The 6,601-nt window shown below is 37.9% G+C and overlaps 1 long non-coding RNA gene across 1 annotated transcript; it reads right to left on the reverse strand.

Annotated features, from left to right (window-relative positions):
- Nucleotides 1-3,434: 3,434 nt before the first annotated feature.
- Nucleotides 3,435-6,246, reverse strand: LOC145823338 (uncharacterized). The gene is made up of 2 exons (XR_014365621.1): nt 6,010-6,246; nt 3,435-3,843 (listed from the first exon to the last, which is right to left on the reverse strand). It is a non-coding gene; the product is annotated as an uncharacterized LOC145823338 (long non-coding RNA).
- Nucleotides 6,247-6,601: the final 355 nt, after the last annotated feature.

A 6,601-nucleotide genomic window follows, 5' to 3' on the forward strand; every position in this document is an offset into this window, starting at 1 on the left:
ATCGCTCTCAGCCAATTTGGAGATTGGCAAGGTGTCCTCAGTGTCAATTTGAGTCACCGTTGCCTTTGGCTGAGCCTTCTTGATCCCTTTTGTCTTCGGCTTTGGCTGGGTTGGTGTTGGTTGGGCATCAACTGAATTAGGAATATTGGCCAAAAGATCCTTAGCGACTGCTTTTTGGCGGCCTATTTCAGTAGCAAAAACTGTTCGGCGTCGTCGACGGCGTTGGGATATCGAGATCAGATATGGAGCCGAGGTAGACGGCTGCTCAACTGGATCAGAGGTCGATCCTTGATCTGGCCGAGATGAGGAGGCAGCATGAGAAGTTGTAGCAGAAGGAGGTGACTGGCTTTTCTTCTTCTTCTTTGGGACATCAAGCAGCACCGATTTGTAGGTTGGGATGAAATTGAGTACCAGAGGGGCTCTCCGTTTATGGACTGGCAGATCCAAAAGTTTCCTCAAGTCTTTGCTGGGAAAGAAAGACTGACGAAAGCCCTTTGGTATCTGAGGAAGAGCTCCAAGAAAAATAGACATTAGAAACAAACAAAGTATTGAAGACTATAAAAACAAGTTAGTATGAACATAGGGCTCTTACCATTGCCCTCTACAAAAACTGATCGAGGAAGAGGGTAGAGATGAAGGTCCTCGTCTGGAGCGAACTCCCAGTTCCCCAAGGTAATGAAATAATCATCCCCAGCTCCCTTGTTGGAGTCAGGGAGGTCGACGACAATTTTGTACTCTGTAGACCTCGGCTTGAGGTAGTAAACGTTGCCCGTATCTTTTTTGAGGCCACACATGGTGTAGCAGTATTGGATATCGGATAAGGTAATTCTAGCGTTTTCTTGTTTGGCTAAGGCTATTATGCCATTGATGACTTGGTAGGAGTTGATGGCAAGCTGCATTGGGTTCAACTTATAATAATGAAGTATCTCACGGAAAAAGGGTATTTAGTGGGAGCCGAAGTCCGCACTCGATAAAAGCTACCACAGGGAAGGGCATAGAATCAGTTGTAGGCATGATGGAGTCATCCTCCCCAGCCAACCTCAGATGGACGTCGGCCGGGATGTCAAACTCACGCCTAAAGTGATCTAACTTGGTTGGGGTGTCTACCTTATGCTTCCACATACCCATAACGTCAGCTTCACTTAGAGGAGTTGGATTTTAGAAGGAAGGAGTTTTTGGAGGGTTTTAGGGACCTCGGCGAAAGCCTAAAGGTTAGTTGATGTGAGAATTTGTGGGAACCGTTTTAAGTTCTTCTTAGAATCTATGGGTTCTACAAACAAATCCCAAATCTAGATCTATGGAAACAAAGATTGGAGGCAAGAATCTAGCAAAAACACGGCAAACATAAAATAGGAACGTGTTTCAGAATCAAGAACACTGTGACAGAGTATGCACAAGGGCACGAGGCCAAGAACAGTGGCAAAAGTGCAGAAAAATTGTGAGCAATACGTATATTCAAGACATGGGCAAGAGCAAATTCGTGAAATAAACACATTCAAATATATGATTTGCAAATCGAATATTTGAACAAAGCAGTAATGGCAACGAGTAATGGAGAGCATCAAAAACTGAAATTAGGAGAAACAGTAAACTCACCGAAGAAAAGAAGCCGGTGTTGAGTTCGCCGAAGTCAGACGAACGACAACTGCGGAAAAGATTAGCAAGAACCTCGTCGGAGGAGGTGGACGGAGCAAGTTGCAGAGCTTTAGAAGCTTGAACAATGGAGGATTTGGAAGAAAAAACTAGAGAGAGAGAAAGCCTCAGAAACGATGGAGAAAAGTGGAATGACAGAAGAGGGGGAAAAGTTTTGTTAAAACTTGAAACGGCGGCAAAATAAAATTAATGAGCCTAGAACGACGGATTCGTCAGACGACGCACGCAGGCGCGAGACGACTTACAGGTGCGTAACAGGTACGATCCAGTAAGGGGAAGGCACGTGGCTAAAATGGTTGAGTTATTGTGTATGACAGCTCATACGCGTAAAAGAGCTCTTAGAGTCCTTGTTATTTAAAGAGACATGTCGGCCTTGGCGATGATCTCGACTGAGATACTTTAAGCCGACGTACTGGTAGGAAGTACCAATATAGGTTCAATCACCTCAGAATACTGAGGTAATATAACCTAGGGGGCAGTTGTGGGGATACATTTTTAGAGTACCAACACGTGGCCAAGGTGATGCCGACGTGTCAGCCGAGGTGCCACGTGTCCAGGTTATGACACCGAGGTGATCTCGGCTAGGCCGAGGTTATCTCCGAAGATATCAGAATCCGAGATAAGCGGATAAGGTACAAGAGTCCTAGAATGAGGAAGGACTTCAGCATGGATAATGATAACACTCTTAGGGAGTTTATCTCTATCTATTAAAGAGTCTAGGATAAGCACTGAGCTAAAGTCCATTGAAGCTAGGCTTCTATGGGGACTAGGATTGAGTTAACTATAAAAGAAAGGCACCCCCGATGGGTCTAAGGTATGCAATTTATATTATGAACAGTGAGTTTAGCACTATTGATTATCTTTGAGAGATATACTGACTTGATCGTCGGAGTGCCCCCGGGTGGACGAACCACCGCCGGAATCTTCTTTTTCTGTTACAGGTCAGACAGGTGCCATCTATTCTTCCAGTGCTCTCCAGTTGAATACTGAGTTGGCAGTGTGGTCAGAGAAACACCCACACAGAAAGTGAAAGTGAAAAGGGGGTTAGGGCATAGGTATAACAAAGGCGCAAAATAAAAAAAAGAAAGACTCAGGGTGTTGTTGTAAATATTATTTTTTGCGACCGTTAAATAATCAGTCGCAAAAAATTAGTCGCAATAAGCCACTTTTCTAGTAGTGTCATTAGTTTAACTTTCTATTTTCAGATTTAAAAGCTAACATTTTGAAGCTAATTCATCAATAAAATTCAGAACAATCTAAAACAATTAAGAATTGTACAATTTACTTCATAATTGTGTTTAAGAAATCCAAGCCATTAACACAACAATGTACTGAAATTTCTTAACTAGACTATGCATTGATAACATAATAAGTTAATTGAGTTTAGAAGTCTAAAGCTTCATTAGATCAGACGATAGAAAAAGTGAATCTAATCGAATCATTTTGCTATCCTTTACACACAAAAATTCAATCATAAGAAAATATTAATCCTTCACAAAAGTTAAGCTTCCATCATTATCAAAACTAAAAATGGTCTTCGTGCTCAATTAAGTTGATGGTCTCTGTGACAAGCATTTTCTTGATCTCCATGCTCATCCCTGGAAAAACACATAAGATGGTTCAATCAAGTTGATGTAAAATTCTAGTTTTTCATTGACCATATTTGGCTGACCATATTGACTGATCCAATATATATTAGGTTGGCCAGTCGTGGTGGACCATGTGAGCGATTCCCATAACCTGTGTGTTTGAAGTAAATGTTGCAGATCAGAAACTTAACATATACAATATAAGTTGTTATAATTCACTTCAAACTCAACACAACCTATCGATCATACTATCAATAGTATTGTAGTCTCAAAATCTAAACAATAATAATTACATTAAAGTTTGAATTTTCTTGTGTTCGAGGCACATCAAATATTTCCACAGGAGTTGTTCCATGCACACTATTGACTTCCTCACAATCTTTTACTTGTCAGTCCTACAAAATACAAGATAGCAACATTTAACAATCAACATTAACTGAGAGTTTCAATTAGCAGTATTTCAAAGTTACATCCTTCACTATGTGTCCCTTGCTAGTTGAAGCCTCTGTTTTCTTTTCCTTGCACCTTTTTCTATTGACAGTCTTTTTAATGGCCTTTTCAACATTAGATTGCTTCATTTTATAAGGAGGTCGATCACCCTCTGCATTGTACAATTACAGTAGTAAGCACATGATTGTTCTCTTTTGAAATCCCAACACCATCTACAACATTGGGGATGTTTGGGAAGTGAGATTTTAGCCTAATTTAGGCTAAAATCCACAAAAAGACAAAATAGGCTAAAATAGCCAATAAGACAAAATGTCACATCAAATCCATCATCATTTCATTTTTTTTCTCACAAACATCACATCTAACTACAAAAAAAATCCAACAATTTTTCCAAACACAAAAATTTTAGCCTACTAAAATAGCAATTTCTCAAACACTCGCAATAGATTGATTGCTACAAGGAGCATCATCCTCTTTTTTCAGATCATCTCTTAATGCACATATCCACCTCATTACCTTGTCACACCTAAACTCAGTATTTGTTGCCAAATCAGCAACCTTGCAAAAAGCATTACACATTACCTTATCAAAACGACGAGCTTCAGGTTTGGTAGACCAATTGTCATAACAGATTCAAACTTTGGTGTGAAGTTTACTCCATCTTTTCAAAATGTACTTATTTGGTACTCAATAAATCTTCTTATGAAGAAATACTGTAATTGCATGTCTGTATAATATTCCCTTACACTGAAACAATCGACAATGGCAATTCACTTCTTTGGTAACCATTATTTAACCAAACCTTGAAAGTTGTATGTCGATGACTTTCTCCAAATGGTACGTCTTCACCTACTTCATATTCTGAAATATCAATACCTTCCTTACATGAGGATAGATCACAAGAAATTTTACTTGCTAACTCTTGTTGGAACTCTAAAAACTTTGCTCTCATAGACACTTTGAAATTGTTTCTCCATTTCATAAGGACTTATAGCCGGTCTCCATGAGTAAAAAGAATTGAAGTTAAATCAACTTACAAGTAACAACAATTATCAATAAAGCATATATATATATATATCAATGCAATACCTTTACTCATTATGATGGGGTAAACGAAGTAGCTCCAGAAAACCTAGGTGGCTACTTGGAAAATGAAGTAGTTCCAAAAAAATGCACGAAGCATTTCCTTTGACAAATTATCTAATCTATCATTAGACAACATGTTAACTAGCAAGGTTACAGTGCATGGGTCCACAGAGATAGCTCTATCATCCATTACGTGAAGCAGTTGCAATGCTTTCTGTATTCTATTATTTTGTAGAAATCCTTGAACCAATGTATTATACGAGTAAAAATTTGCTGAGCATCCTTCTTCCATTTTCAATAGCAGCTCGCTTGCTTCATCAATTAGCCTTCCCTTACAAAGTCCGTTGATCATTATATTGTATGTGCGGACATCAGGTTTCAAACCTTTAGAAGAAATACTCAAGTAGAGTTTTCTTGCATCATCAAGCTTCCCAGCTTTGCACATACCCTGAATTAGGTTACTGTATATCACAATATTAGGAGCTAGTCCAGTGTTTTCAAGCTTTTTAAACAATGCTAATGCCTCATCAAGAAGTTGGTTGTTGCATAGGCCATCCAGCAAAGTAGAATAAGTAAATGGATCAAGAATTTGGCCATGAGTTTGCATCTCATCAAGAAGCAAAAGTGCATCTCGAGGTCTTCTTGTTTGGCACAAGCCACCAATAGGAGTGGTATAGGTAACAGTATCCGGAAGCAATCTTTTTCTAGACATTTCCTTAAAGAGACTCATCAGTAAGAGTGGTATAGGTAATAATGCTAATGCCTCATCAAGAAACTTAACCGCTGAAGCGATCTTAGCATTTACACAAAGCCCGTTGATCAGGGTATTGAAGGTTGTGATGTTTGGTTCATAACCAAGTTTCAATAGATTCCCCAAAATAGAAAAACCCAAATCAACTTGATTCAACTTACATAAACAATTAATCACGATGTTAAGTGTAAACTTATCAAGCTTGACGAACTCAGTTTCTAACAAATTCATTTTCCTAAACAGAGAAATCACGGTGGAGTAATGCTTAGTTTTTGCAATTGAAGTTAAAAGTTGATTAAATTGAACAGTTGAGGGCAAAGGTCGCATTCGAAGCATGTGATCAAATTGAGTTAGGGCATCATCATATTCGTCAAGATTAGCAAACCCATGTTGAAATTGGTCTTCTGCAGAAGCATTGATATGAAAATGAGGAGCGATTCAGTAAGATTGTAAGAAAACAAGGAAATTGAGAGAAAATACCCTTGTGAAGATGATCACAAACACCATTTCTCAAAACCACAGCGGCATCGGCACTTCTCGCCATCTTCGTCATCTCTCTCTCTAACAAATTTCTCTACAACACTTAGACGAGGGGATTCGTGAGAAAGTTCTCGTTAGCTTTCATTTTTTCTGTTTTACCACGCAAAAAAAATGAAGCGTCACAACACACACACACGGGTTTCATATCATTTTTAATTTTGCAATTTTTTTTTCTCTATGTTTCTGGAAAGGGTTTGGACTGTCAATGGGATTGGACAGTTATTCAAGTCGATTCGTAAAATATATTATTTTTTAAAAAATTAAATTAATTGGATAATAGATAACACATTTTAAAATTAATTTTGTATTAATTATTTGAGTAAATTATAAATACACCTTTTGAGTTTTGCTTAAAATGCAAACTGCCCTTATTGTTTGGAAAATTACAAATATCTTTATGTCAGAATTTTTATTTAACAAAATTAATTGAAAAGTGAAATTTCTAACTGTTCACTTATACAATAATAAAATTATCTGAATTATTAATTGAAATAAAATTTTAACATTATTAAAAACTATTAATTAACTTGAT

The sequence above is a fragment of the Camellia sinensis genome, chromosome 1, assembly GCF_055761805.1.
Source record: "Camellia sinensis isolate YWXY chromosome 1, ASM5576180v1, whole genome shotgun sequence".
In the NCBI taxonomy this organism is placed as follows: domain Eukaryota; kingdom Viridiplantae; phylum Streptophyta; class Magnoliopsida; order Ericales; family Theaceae; genus Camellia; species Camellia sinensis.